This window comes from Parasteatoda tepidariorum, chromosome 9 (assembly GCF_043381705.1).
Source record: "Parasteatoda tepidariorum isolate YZ-2023 chromosome 9, CAS_Ptep_4.0, whole genome shotgun sequence".
Classification (NCBI taxonomy): Eukaryota; Metazoa; Arthropoda; class Arachnida; order Araneae; family Theridiidae; genus Parasteatoda; species Parasteatoda tepidariorum.
Window position 1 is genome coordinate 89,951,551 of NC_092212.1, and position 15,603 is coordinate 89,967,153.

At 26.6% G+C, this 15,603-nt stretch overlaps 1 protein-coding gene, 1 long non-coding RNA gene and 1 pseudogene across 2 annotated transcripts in view; 2 read left to right on the forward strand and 1 right to left on the reverse strand.

Moving 5' to 3' along the window:
• LOC122272569 (uncharacterized) overlaps window positions 1-15,603 on the reverse strand; it is a 568,266-nt gene that overhangs the window by 416,953 nt on the left and 135,710 nt on the right. The window lies entirely within an intron of this gene.
• The window catches only part of LOC107444098 (coatomer subunit beta-like), a 90,687-nt pseudogene that overhangs the window by 24,590 nt on the left and 50,494 nt on the right, over window positions 1-15,603 (forward strand).
• Window positions 6,499-13,562, forward strand: LOC122271715 (uncharacterized). The gene is made up of 3 exons (XR_006226559.2): window positions 6,499-6,555; window positions 6,714-6,780; window positions 13,502-13,562. It is a non-coding gene; the product is annotated as an uncharacterized lncRNA (long non-coding RNA).

The following is a 15,603-nucleotide window of genomic DNA, read 5'->3' on the forward strand; positions in this document are numbered from 1 at the left end:
TCTTTTCATGTAGGCCCTGTCTGGTGAATGTGGTTTCATGGCTGCTAATTTATATGCCCGTTCTATTTTTGGTGAATATGCCCTAGCTAATGTAAGCATTGAGAAAAATCCTGTTCATCATGAGGCTCCAGTGACTGGTCACATTAGAATTCGAGCTAAAAGTCAGGTATGAAACAAATATCATGACTATTTTAATTGAACAATGATGTAAAATATTCAAATTATACTGAGTGACAAAAAATAACGCATATTCGCTTTAATATGTCTGAACTCATGAAAACATTATCACCTGTAAATAGTTGCTAAATATGACAGAGTGACTATCTTTAGCCTTAATTCGGAGCTGTCACCATGTCCTAAACTTTTCTGCTACGTGCTGTGACTCACCTGTTAATATTCTGTCCAATTCTTTACACGAGGATTTTTTATGGGTGCCATATTCTTATGAAGTTTTACCCAAGATGGACTATACTGAATTTTCAATGGATTCAAGTCTGTTGAATAAGATGGTCATTTTTGAGTAGTTAAAAATTTATCTTGTACCATGGTTCTATTTTATTTGCAATTTAAGTAACCTAATTTTTTTTTAAATTATTAATTTATACCTAGATTTTTTTTCTTTTAAGAAATCATAAATTTAACTTGGAAAATATTTTTTATAATAATTTTTAAATATACTTTATTAAATAAATATAATTTTTATTTTAAATTATAATTTCAATACAATTAAAGGTTTTGTCCCGAGATTGAAATGAATGTAAATAATTCATTGATGTTCAAAATAGACTAATAAATAAAAAATAAATGTGGATGAAAATAACGCATGAAACATTTAAATTTAAATTTTCCATTAGCTGTATATAAAGTAATTTACTGTTTATTTAAATGCAAGTACTTGTAAAACTTTTTAAATTTGGATTATATAATAATACAGAAAGAATTGTTCTACTAAAAGTAACCATTAGTTTTTATTATGTTTCTTTAAATTAATTTACTCCTCATTTGATATCTCATTAAAATTCGCCATTATCTATAGAAATTTATTAAAATATTAAACAGCTAGAAATATTGATCATTATTAATACTGATTTTTTATCAGAAATTTAATTGATAAAGGAAAGTTTTTTTTAAAAAAATCTGATAATCTTATATATAATTTTCTCTCATGTTTCATATATATATATTAAAAAGCTATGATTTTTTGCTAACTCTAAATTTTACAGGTCTTGAATATTTTCAACAGTTTGTACTATTGGTATATAATTGATAACGCAACCAATTTTCTTACATATATTTCGACACAAAATCAGATTAACTTAACAAAATTTTTTTAGTTTTTGACCAAAATATATGATTTTAAACTTTATCAGAGTTATTCCTTATCACAAGCTCTTCTAAAGCTATTTCTACAAAATTGTATAGTTATCCGCTAAAACATTGTTCTTTAGTTGATAAAATATGATCTGGTTTAGTATATTAAAATCTCCATAGATTTGAATATATAAATTATTTATTCATATCTATAAAGCAAATAAATTATTTTCATATGTAATTTGAAAATTTTCTTAAGAAATATTTTAGACACTTGTGGAATCAATATTTATTTAATTTAAAGTATTTCTTCTGTTTTTTATTTTTCCATTTCAAAACACTTTCTGACTTGTATTTTATTTTATTTTTACACCGTTGATTATATTTTTACACTGTTATATTTTTACACTGCTTCTGAAGATAATCACCCCATTCCAATACATTGTGATAAATTTTATGATGAAAACCATAGCTGTTGAAAGCAGTGCTTTTAAAGCTGAAGCTTAATACTCTTTTTTACAGTTGAATATAATATTAACCAAATTCACTAATAATTCTTTTGAAAGTGTTTAGTGGTGAAAAAACTAAGTAAAAATCATTTCAATATTCGTATGTTAAAACGTCTCCTTTAAAAGTTCTCCCGATTATCCAATGATTTCGGTTTTCTAACATATCCCTGTTTCCGTGATTATGCTTGGTTCTACTGTAGCCATCGATGATAGCTAAAAAGCTCAAATGCTGCATTCATTACTAAAATGACTGAGAAACTTATTAAATTTTAAAATAATGAAAAAATCATGTTTAGGTTTGGTTTGTTTAAATTTTATTGGGATGTTACATGACTTGGCAGTAACTTATAACTTCAAACATTGTAAATGTTAGGGTTCGTACAGACTCCTTATACTCCTTAGAAATAAAAAAAAGTCTCCAAGGAGTACTTGGAACTACTTAGATTTCCAAATTAGTCCTTACAAACTCCTTAGATTATTGTGTTGCTTAGATGAATTTACTAAATCCACTGATGAATTTGCTGTCCAAGCAGGGAAGCGAAATGATATGCAAACTGTCAAAATCTAAGAGTTTAAGAAAAACTTAAAAAGAAAAAAAAATTGAATTGCAAGGGTTAGAAGAAAATTAACAGCTAATAATTTTAATTTTACATGTTACAAGCAAACTTAATTAATGATTTACTGTGATTATTTTTTGTATAAAATGACTATATATTCAAATTTGCTTTATGTATTCAAATTTATAAATATAAGATTAGTAGGTTTTTATGTTAATCTTTAACCCTGTGGCAGAATCGTGGCGATATTGTCGCAGAATATTACCAAGTTCTTGCAGAAGGATTTTTTTTTTCGGAAGTTAAAAGTTTTTTTTTTCAGCAGAAAGTTTCAAAATAAACTTCAGATTTATATTCAAAAGATGCCCTTCTCGTGTATCTGAGTAGAAAAAAAATGCTTTTTCTATTCTCATTTGAGAACATTGAAAAATAAAGATAAATGAAAAAAATTTTGGTTTTCTTTTCGGCAGAAAATTTCATTCTAATTTTTTTAATGCAGCTATTACTATTTCCACATAGTTTTAAAATCTGATATTTTTAATACATTATTTATTAAAACAACTGAATCTCGAAATGAAAACGTGCATTTAGTAACCCTTTTTTGAAGAGTCCGATTTACTGCTACAGATTTCACGATTTTTTAATGCGAAAAAGGAAATAATTTGTTTTCCCACTATGAAATGCAAGAATATAGCCCATAATATTAGGATAAAAATTTTTTTTATATATTTAATTAAAAAATTCTTTATTTGATACAAAAGATTTCTTTCTTTTTTCTTTTTTTTTGTGAAGTTGATGCTTTTGTTACTTTAATTTAGTGACATGTATATTTGTTATTTTTAAAAGTATCTTGCAGAAAGATATTAGTAATAGAGAGGTAAGTCGCAGAAAGTCCAAAAAAATTCTGCCACAGGGATCTTAAACATCTGTATTATGTACTTAAACAAGATTTATTAAAATATTTGAAACTGGAAAATGTATTTATGTGTGAAAGTGATAACTTTAATTTATTTTTCTTGATGAAGTTTGACAAAGTCAAAATTTATTTTAAAATGGCTAGAAGAAAAAATCTTATGCAAAATATATATTTTTGCAAGTTCTTTATAATAACTGCTCTTTAATTAAAAAAAAAACTATCTAGTTATCTTTTACTTAAATTTTTGATAAGTCCTTAAAATTTTGGCTTCCTTGGATACTCCTTGGATTTCTTCTTCTGATCTCTGCATGAACCCTGAAATGATTAGTGTCAACAAGAACTAAAAGCTTATTCTTAACAAATGTGTAAAACTGTAGATGGAAGGCTACAATCTTTAAAATAATTCAACTAATCAGTGACTTATAGCAAAAATCACTGATTTCACTTGTTTTTGGTCACCAAACCGTTTTTATTTTTATACAACATTGTTTTGTTGTTTTATATTTAGCTTTACTATTTAGATGCGCGGAAACTTTATCTTAGAAAAATAATCTTCAATTGTCTGCTTTCAAAAATTTTTAGAATGTTTGTCTTGAATCATGCAGTTCAATAGATTCTTTTTATAGTTACGACTACTTTTCAGAAATTTAATTTCAAAATATTTTGTTAGGGGTCCGGAAAATTTGTGGGCCTTGGGCCTGAATTTGTTTTGATCGGTCCCTGAAAATATTCTGTGGGTTGCATTTATGGTATTTATAGCCAGTGTTATTTATTTATTTTTTGCATGGAGAATCAACTACATTTTGAGATTGACTATATTTACAACTATATTTTGACTAGTTCTATTACATCCATTTTATCCATTTTTTTTTTGTTGTTGCATTTTTCCACTGTCACAGACGAAATCGGTTTCTTTTAAAAAAAAGTATATTCCTATCAATGATCCTATTTTGTGATACTGTAATTTTAGTTACTTTTAGTTTACATTAGTTTATACCTTGCCAATAATTACTTGTAATTTTCTAAACGTTTTCATTTATTAAATTTTTAATGAAGTAAACCACTTTTTGTACGCAATAGATATGGTCTTGGCTCTACAGCATTTGGAAGTAATGGGAAACGTGGAACATTGGAGATGCGTTAGTACATTAAAGGGACACTCTGTAGGTGTGTATTTTTTAAATGTTTTTTTTCTTAGCTAGAGAATATTTTTTTTCCTTTTAGAATGCATGTTATTACAGTTAAGCGTATTTCTATATCTCTTGTAATGATTTTTTCTTTATGAGGGCTATGTCTATTAAATAACTCTAAATAATAATTAGTCTTTTTAAATAAATAAGTTAAAGATTCAATCATTGCTAGATTCAATTGTTTTAAAATTTTAGTCAATTTACTTTAACAGAGAGTTGTAATTGAAAAAAAACAGGCAATTTAGCATTTTTAATGATATGCAATTTTAGGTCAAAAGAAATGTTAAAAAAATCACCTGGTGATCATTGAGGACAACTTCAGGCTTACTTTTTAATCATATTTAATACTCCAATACACAATTTTATCAGTGTGCTTGGTTTTAGTTCTGTCTTGAACGACAAATTAAGTACTGCACAGTTCGAGTACCGTTCTCGCATGTCATCAATTTCTACAGTTTACTCAATTTGTCAGAAATAAAACATTGCTACAAGTTTGCAACAGCTCTCGTATTTTGTTTATTTGTTACATATTCAATTTAATTACCTGTGTTTTATACATTGTTATTGGTATGGTTATTGGTATTGGTATGATTAAAAAAACTAAGTCCTTTGGAAGCTGACATTACACAATGTGCCAGACTAGTTAGAAAAGTGAATACTAATTTCTAACCTATCTGATGAGGGTGTAAAACGTTTTTTAAAAGTTCTTAAAGATGATTATTTTCGGTTTTTAAAAGACCTTAAAGGCGCTTTTTTCATTGGGTGTTTTTTATTCTATTAGGTTTTCATATATTCTATATAATATTTACACTTTTGATATTAATTAACCGAAATACAATATATGGTAGTTGTTTCTTATTAGATAATAGAATGCTAATAAATTTTTTATTTATTTAAGAGCAGCTCCTTTTATTAACTATTAGTACTGTTTATTAAGTTACATCAAAATTTAATTAAATTTCGGTGATTAGCCTTTGAAAAGGTTAGATCGAAAATAGAAAAAAAAAACAATAAGCTTTCATTAATCTGGGCTTATTGCAAACAACCATAAATTAATCAAGCTAATGTTTAATAAATGTTATATTTTCTAAGTAATCTAAACGTATGTGTGAAATGTAAAGTATAGCTTCTTGAATAAGCTTAAAAAAATGTTGGGCTGATTAGGTTGAATGTTACTTTTCATATTACCTGTTCTTTATTTCATGATAAGAGGGTCAAAATATTTTTGTTATTTGAACCAATTTTTTTTTAAATAAATGAATACAGTGACATCTTATGAAGCAGTTATGTGAGTATTATTGAAATAAGCAAAAAATAAAATTAAAATTTAGGGATTCAAACATTTATATTTTAAGATATTATTATACAAACATATTATTCATTTATATTTTCTAGATTGGGCTATCTCCGTATATCTTTGTGGTCAGAAATTATAATCTGCCATTTAAGCGTCCTGTTTATTTGGAAAAAACACGTTTTTGTGTCTGATTTCACAACCTAAAATATCTTCTGCACTAATTAATTAGTATATTTGAGATTCAGTCCTAGTACTTGAAATTCTAATCCTTAGAACAAAAGTTATTCAGGGTGTTTTGCTTATTTTTTGCGCACTGTACTTAATAATTAATTAATAATTGGGAAATGTTCAACATTTTAAATTTTTTCATTGTGAAATGTTGAAAAATAAAGGTAACATTGTAGGAATACTTTATTATAAAGAAACACCGGTTTTGTTTTAAGATTTAACTTTGAATAGTAATCAGAGTCATAAACCAATTTTAGTTGAGAAATATATTATGGTCTAATGATAAACAAATATTGCTTTAATTAAAGGATAAATAAAAACAATTCATGTAACTTTTACCGATTTTATATTGATGACAACCAAAGAAATCTTTGAAAATTTAGAAATTCAATAATTCTAGTCTCTAAGAATGCACCAATAATAAGAAACAGTTTTAAACCAATGTATTTTAGAGAGATTTTTTTTCTTAATTGTTAACTGATATATTTTTAACAGGTTGAACATTTCTGTTGCTGTGCTGTTGGTAGCAGAGATCGTTCTCTTTGTTTGGGTGAGATATATTTTTTTTAAATTTATCCTTTGAATTAATTTTAAAGTTACAACATTTATCATATTAATTTCTAATTAATATAAATAGCAAGTAATATAAAAATAACTGAAAGAAAATGTTGAGTAATTTCAGTAAAAATGTATTTCATTTTTTTCTAGGTTACATTAATGATAAGGCCACCACCATTCATGACTTATTTTCTAACTCTGTTCTTTATATATCATGGTAGTGTGAAGTTTTATTAGTTACGTTAACTTATTTTTTAAAATTACAATAGAGTCTCGATTATCCAAATAAATGTGGACCTAGACTAACCAATAAACATGGTTAGAGAGAAAATTGCAGGTAAAATAATTTATTTAGGTTTAAATGTTTATGATGAAATACACATTTTTTTAGGTTTAAATGTTTATTTTAAAATACAAGGATTATACATACACATACACTACATCCAATTCATATTCTTACTTAGGAGTTTTTACTTGAAATTCCTAATTGTTTCTTGTTGTATTTTACTTAGGCATTTTTTGCTGCAATGTTTTGCCATTTTTTTCCAGAGAAACACAGGGTGACTGCTGTCGCATCTTCTCGTTCTATATATTCAGAAGCACTTACGACTTTTTCTTACCCCAGCTGTTTGCTCATGCAGATGAATTTCGTGTTGCTGAGTGTTTAGAGGATAAAGTTCTTAATTTTTTTCCGTGGCTTTAAAAATAGAGAATGAAAAAAAGTAATAAAATAAAAAAATCCTTGGAATATTCGATAGTTTGGTTAAAGTGGAAAATTGAAGATCAGATAATCGAGGTTTTATTGTACTTTGTTGTTCAATCATTTTGTTAAAGTTATTTGATCCTCTTATATTTTTTTCTAATATCAGAAACTTAAAGCAAACTTTGTAGTCAGTATTGCCCATCATTCACAAAGAAAATGAAAAATTTTATAGTTTTGTGACTTCTCTCAGAATTCTGTACAAATTATCTTCATTTTATTTAATACATTTTAATGAGATAATTATTTATTTTCTAGGAAAGAGAAACTTTAATTTTATTCAACTCTCAATTTATTATAAAAATGCTAGTTGAAAATAATTAAGTGTTAAAAATTGAATTGAAGTTTTTTCAGGTATTAATTAGAGTAAGGCGTAATCAAAATTTTAGAATCTCCGTAAATTATCTCCACACAGGGCATGCAACTAGATCCAGTTTAGGTGTTAATCTAAAATCATTGTTATGTAGTTAATGACCCAGTTTATAAATTGAAAAAAGAGTTTGATGTAAGAGTGTACATAGTTGCAAACTCACTGGTTTTATAAATTTCTTTTGGTTAAATAGAAATTTCTAGTTTTTGCATATTATAGAAAATTCCGCGAAATTAGTTATGTTTCTAAAACTTTACTATAAAAATATGTTAAGTGGTTAATTGCTTACTTATGAATTTGAATATGTATTACTTTTAAATAATAAAGTAACTCAACCAGAATGTAAATAAAGGTAATGCTATTTCATTCACCGCAAACAGTTAAAGTTTTTATTTTTATTGTGAAACAATTTATCAGCAAGCATTTATTTTTTGCCCTCTATGTATTTCTTAACTTTTATGTTTTTCAACGATATGTTTCATGTATTAAAATTAATTTAGTATGTTTAGCTATTCAAAATTACGAATAATTATTTTAGAAGCATAATTATTTTAGTCTTAAAAGATTATTTTAAAAGATGAGGTAGTTGACTATGTTCAAAAATTGAACAATAATAAATAATTAATTAGAAACAGATTAGGATTAGCTGAATTATCAAAACCAAACTTTCTAATGAAGCAATTATATAATGCTTCATTGATAGATTTTTAGTACAAAAAACAGTGCGATAATAAGTGAAATAGTACAATAAAAAAAAATTTATTAAGTTAAAGAAAATTTTTTATTAAATTATCTTTAATTATTTATTTATTTTTAGAAGAAACATAAATTAGTAGTTGTAATACATGTAAGTAAATTTTGTGTTTTATTTTAAATAATTTAAAAAATGACTTAAATATAAATAATCCATTTTAAATCAAATAATTCCTTTTTCCTTCCCTTTATAGAAAGAAAGGAAAGAAAATGGTTAAAACAACAACCTTGTTTATAGTGTTTCTTATTTTATTTTTTTACTGTTCATTTTTTTAAAAAATATATTGATATAGTTCATGCCATAAAGAACAGGGTTGCCACTCCACAGGGAGAATAGGGAAAACCTGCAAAATACTTAAAATAACAGGGAAAATGCAGGGAATTTTGAGTTTTTCTTTAGAAACTGGGAAAATACAGGGAATTTTGTTTCTTATTTCCGTCTTTTAAAAAATGGTCCGCAAGATCATAAAGACCCAGCAGATTACCGAAGTCAAGCATCACCAGCTGCGGTGAGTGTGCGGGTGGGTGACCACTTGGATCAGTCTGCGTAGAGACTGAGGTTGTGCGGTATTGTTCCTCGTTCAGCAGTTCTGCCATAAAGTGCTAGACTTCGTGTGCAGGTCATCGGCTACTGAAACCTGCTACTGAAGAAGAAAAAGTATTTTTCCTGCAGTGCTCATATTTTTTTTAAAATTTATTTAAATTCCGTGATTTTGCAGGTCGCAAATCATTTTTAATATAAATCATAATTAAAATAAAACCTATTTTTTCTATTTTTAAATGAAATTGAGTTTTTGCTTAAATTATTGCTTTTATTATTTTCTAGCTTTTCTGAGATTTTGAATTGTATTATAATCGCATGTTCATTAAGTGAGATATTTTCTTTTAGAATCATTTACACCACAAGGCCAGAGTAGGCTGTATCATCAGCTTTAAGCGTTATTGAAAATCCAGAAAGTTGCAAGAAGAAATCGAAACAAAAAAAAAAGAGGAAGAACATTCCAAAGGAATTTCTATGAATTTCAGTTCCCCAAAGTCCTATTCAAAAGATAACATTAGTAAGATAGATTTACAAGCATCAAACTCACAGAGAAGTTGACCATTACCTCATATAAAAGTAAGTTACATCTCTTGTATTAAGCTGTTGTTAAGATTGTTATCCGTTCTTGCGATTGTATTTGAAGCATAATATAGTGTGCTTTTAACACATTAATGCAGTTTTTGCAATTATTGTTAATTTTTAACTTGTATGCTTTAATACACTTTAAAAGGCAGTTTTTGCAAGCATTATTGTGTTATAAATTATGAACTTATACATTGTGCATAGCGTTTTTAAAAAGTGCTTAAAGGTGCTTATTTTCAATGTTACTTCTTTTAAAAGCTTTTATTTTTCATTGTGTGTTTTTAAAAAGTGCTTAAATTTCCCTTTTCGAAAATGGGATTTTTTTTCTTTACCGTGTCAATTTTCGCCATGTATTATGCAGAAGCGTGCTTTTCACATTGTTCTATTTAACGTTTTACAATTTATTCAACCACAATCTATCTCGGCTTACCGTCGGTCCATAGTTTATGAAAAGACTAATCATTTAACATGTTTGATGAAATACCAGCGAGTCCGCATATGCGTCTACTGAGCAGGGTTCGGTGAGATTATTGCACTCTCATGTGTAATATGCACTCTCATCTGATGCATTTTGCAAGATAGTCTCAATTTTTGTCTTCAGCCGGGATAGCCTGGTCGGTAGGGCGCTGGGCCCATATCCAAGAGGTCGTGGGTTCGATCCTCGCCGGCCGAAGACTCCCCGTGTAGTAAATTGTGACTGATGCACGTTAAATCTGTCGAGTCTCAAAGTCCTCCATGTTCCCACAACAAATCAATACCTCTGGGGGTACTGATCCAGGAGTTTCCTTGTCTTCTGGATTGGTTCAAAATTACAAGGCTACGGAGTTGAACGTAAGTAGTCGTAAACTCATGAAATTGGGTCGGCTGTTCAACGACGGTTATAAAATAGAAGAAAAATAAAAAAAAAAAAAAAAAATTTGTCTTCATTTTCCACCATCTGATATCGAACCGAAAATCTCTTGAACGTTTTATAATGGTTAATATATTCAAGAAAAAAGTTCTTTGTCAAAAACTATTTACTTTATCATGATCATATAAAGTCTTTGAAAATTATTTTTCATTTTGTTAATGCATGTAGTGCTTAAAAATATTTTTTGAGTGCTTAAAAAGTGCTTAAAAGGTGTTTATTTTTTGTTGAGAAATTTGGTTATGCACCCTAAGGTAAGCTTATACATTCATTCATTTAAATTATGCTGCATATAATTTATTTAGAATTTCATGTTTGGAAAATATCAAAAATTTGAATTTATAAAGACATTAATTTTTTGAAATTAATGATTTCACTCAAGAAATTTTCAGGATTTTTGAGTTGAGCTCACAATCACCAGTGTTTTAATAAAGCCATTCTATCACACTCAAAAGTTAGCAACATACTAACCTGTCATCTCTTGATTGGTATTTGAATCCACTATCATAAACTCTTATATTACATGAAAAAACAACTAATAAAGATGTATATTTTTATTATCATAGATTGTTGTATGTTTTTTAACATGGCTTTCATACAATAAGAAACGGTTTTTTTTTCTCCCATGATATTCTATTAAGTATTTCCTGCTATTCTGTGATAAAAGTAGCAAATATACGCATTATAAGATTTCAATCAACTATAATAAGCTCTATAATTGTCTGTCAAATTACAAATTTAATTACAATCCTCAAGATTCTCTTAATCAACAATATCGAAGTTTTGTTTTCAAACTTAATAATTTAAAAAATAATTTTAAATATACGCATAAATCAAACAACAGAGCCGAAAATAATTGGATGACTAGTAATATCATGATTTTAATTCGAAGAAGGGAAAAACCATTTAAAAAAAATTGAAAATATCCATGGGATATTATTTACAAAACAGCATACAACACTATAGTTTCTGAGCTTAAGAACTTAATTAAAACAGCAAAATCAGAATATTTCAAAATCAAATTTTTAAATTGTGATTCAAATAAACAAAAATGGGATCTTGTAAATAGTATTATTGGTAATCAGAGCAAATCACCTACTTTACCTGATATTTTAAACGATCTGATCAATTCAATAAATCATTTGCAAATGCTAACAGTACCTCAAACCCAAATTCAAACTGTCTTAAAATATATATCTCAACAAGTTTAACCTCGTTTGTTTTCCTAGAATTGAATGATTGTGATGTACTTTACTTACATGGAGTTAAAATCCGAACATAGAGTTAAAATCCGAAGTAATTTTAGTAATTATATTTTTTCAAACCGTGGTGTTCCTCAAGGATCTATTCTAGGACCCTTATTGTTTATTATATTCATCAATGATTCCGTAATTTTGTATTCTTGCACTTATTTAAATCAACTAATTTTTCAAATTGAATCTGATTTATGCGTAATTTCAAAATGATTTACAGTAAATGACTTAAATTTAAATCTGAACAAAACTAAATATATTTATTTCTGTTTAAGAAAATCAGAATTTAACTTAAATTTAAAATTTCACTCTCTCTCCTGTAAAAATACTAATGAAAATTTTAAATGCTATATTCTACAATCTGTAAATAATATCAAATATTTAGGGACTATATATCGATTCTGATTTGAAATGGAAAACACATATTAACAATTTAGTTAAAAAATTGTGTTTTATTTTAGTTGAATTTTCTTTTTAAGATGATAAAATTTATTTTAATTTTGTGAAAACACTCTATTACTCCTGATTTTATTCTTTAATTATGGTGCAATAATATATGGCGGTGAATACAAAACTCATTTACTTCCTTTAATCTGTGGTGATGTTCAGTTCATCACCACACACATTATGAAAAGAATAAAAATGAAATAACAATTAAAAATAATATGTTCTTAAGTAAGAGAACAAGATCATTAGAATGATCACTATTTGCAAGGTGTTAAAATAATTTATTTAATATAGATCAAGTAAGATATTTGGAGTTACAAATTTTGTTCCAGGAAGGCATTCCCTCCAATTAATAATACATGAAAATTTAACATGAAATTATACAATTTGAAGCTGCACTGCTAATTAATAAATTAAAAAAAATTATTATGGGGTGATAGGAAATTTTATAATATAACTTAGCTGTTGAGGATCCTCATCTTTTTGTATCATAACCCCAGCTCTCCCAAACCATGTGTGCCTCTCCCTCTTTCTCTCCTTTCTTCAACTCAGCCCCAAAGCCTCCACAACTCTTATTGGCTGTTACCATAATCACTAAAATAAGTAGGGCTATACTTGCTATTTCTTTTATTTTTATTTTTGGCTGAATTATTTAAGGGCAGAAAAAGGCAGGTGAAAACTTATGAAAGGGAAACTAAAACTTTAAAGTAATCATAGCAGTGCAGAGCAGTGCAGCAAAAATAAAAGTAGCAAAACATCATAAAAGCAATACCACAAATCTCAGTTCAGAATAATCGCCTCAAGATTATTAATTCTCTATATATAAATAATTCAAGTATAACTACTATCAATATTTGTACAAGAATTAACCTATTACCATTTCGCCATAATGTATTTTTTCGTATTTTATTTTATTTACACAACAATAAATTAATATGCAAATTAAAAACTAATGTGTCTGAAAGGAAACCAACTGAAATATATGAAATTCCCCACTTTATAAAAGAAATTTCACGAAAACAGTTTTTCTACTTAGCACCTAAATTATATAATAAGTTACCATTCCAGTTGCAAAATATCCAAATAAATTCTTCTTTTAAGCGTGCTTTATTTAAATTTGTGATGAACATTACGATTTAGACCTCTATTTTTCACTTTAAAGGAAGCATTTGATTATTTGCCAATTAAATTATTGTGCCAGTCCAAATAAATTTCTTATATTACCTTTGTTATTTTTTTAATATAATTTCATGTATTTTAATTAAATTCATTGCCTGCCGTTATTAAAAAAAAATGTATTTAAATTTTTTTTTTCATTATTACAGTGTTCAACAATATTTGATGTCTTATGATGAGCAAAATAATTTGTGATTGTAATATTCCCCCCTTTTTTTTCCTTTTTTTTTAAATTTCTAATTTAAATTTATTGTTTTACTTTTCTTTGTCATCTGGACAGGATTTTCCTCTTGACGACGAATATATGTTCTTTGTATTTATGTGTTTGTTTTTGTTCCCAATAAAGTTATATTAGTTTTAAAAAATTAAAATAAAAAAATAGGAGAAATTGTTTGCAAGTGTGCTCTTAATTTAAAAACCTCTCTTTACCATTAGATTTTTTAATTCCTACTATTATTTCCCACTCTCCCTATATCTTGTTCACATTTTCAATCGTTAATAAAATACTTCTTATTCATCAACTCACAATTTAAATACATTTTTTTGAACCTGTAGTGGATAACATTTGATGTTAAGATAGTTTTTTTTCAAATATTAATTCATTCATTAAATAGAGAGGAGCAAGAAACGAAATGGATTTTTTTTATTGGTTTAGCTTTAGTCATTGTTTTAAATTTTACCATAAACGATTCAGTTTTTCACATATTTTGAAAATAACATTAGTGATAATTTCTAACTTATAGCTCTCTTTGAACAAAAAAATAGTTCATTGTGCACATTTAAACATTTCATTATTTTATATTCGCTGTGTCAGTTAAATTCAATAAAGAACATTACGTGGTAGTGAATGGGATCCACATCACCCAATTTATACTTTTATAGTTTTCTGATACCAAACACCTTTTTTTTCTTCTTTCAATTCCTACTATTAGTTCACACTCTCTCTATATCGTGTTCAAATTTTTAATCGTTAATAAAATACTTTTAATTCCTCCATTCATGTTCAAACACATTTTCTTAAACTTATATTGGATGATACTTAATGTGAATGCAGTTTTTTTCAAATATTAATTCATTAATTAAATTTAATTAATTAATTTTAGTTTTAATTAGAAGAAAGTAAGCAACTAAAATAAAATATTTCTTTGTTAACCTACAGTACCGCTCAAAAATATCAGTACACCTAGAAACTTATAAAAAAATGGCAAAATTCAAAGTGTCATAACTTCTTTAAAAATTATCAAAAATGCTTCTGCTTTAGCTCATTTTGAAGCTTAAAATCTCTACTTTTATGTACTTCAATTGGTTTTAATTAATATATTTTGCAACTATGTACAATTACACTCGAAACACTCATAGAAAATTGTATTAATTTTTTGTGAAGTTTGACGCGATGTAAGGGCACAAAGGGGTTAGATATTGTTAATTTTTATTATACCATTGAAAAATTTGGATTTTTAGCTTTCATTTAAAAAAAAATCTAAAAAAACATGTTTTTTGACGAATTTATTGTCAAATAAAAAAAAAGTTTTTTTCCAGAATTTAATGATTTTTCAGCAATTATAATGAATTTTAGTGTAATNATTATGAAATAATATTATCGAGAAATATTAAATTTTAATTTATTTTAATTAAAAAATTTTCATATCATATTATAATTACACTAAAATTCATTATAATTGCTGAAAAATCATTAAATTCTGAAAAAAAACCTTTTTTTTTATTTGACAATAACTTCGTCAAAAAACATGTTTTTTTGGAATTTTTTTTTTAAATGAAAGCTTAAAGTCCAAATTTTTCAATGGTATAATAAAAATTAGCAATATCTAACCCTTTGTGCCCGTACATCGCGTCAAACTTCGCAAAACAATAATACAATTTTCTATGATTGTTTCGAGCGTAATTGTACATAGTTGCAAAATATATTAATTAAAACCAATTAAAGAACATAAAAGTAGAGATTTCAAGCTTCAAAATGAGCTAAAGCAGAAGCATTTTTGATAATTTTCAAAGAAGTTATGACACTTTGAATTTTGCCATTTTTTTATAAGTTTCTAGGTGTACTGATACTTTTGAGCGGTACTGTAAGTAGGAATTGACCTTAAATTTTTTTTTTGTATATGCTTGTTATATGTTCATTTTGGCTTCTGTCAGTGATTTTAGTAGCAGTATTTCCCAGGTGTGTAGTTAAAATACTGTTGCTAGGTCCAAAATCAAAGAATATATATGGATGTAATAGGTTTTCTAATAT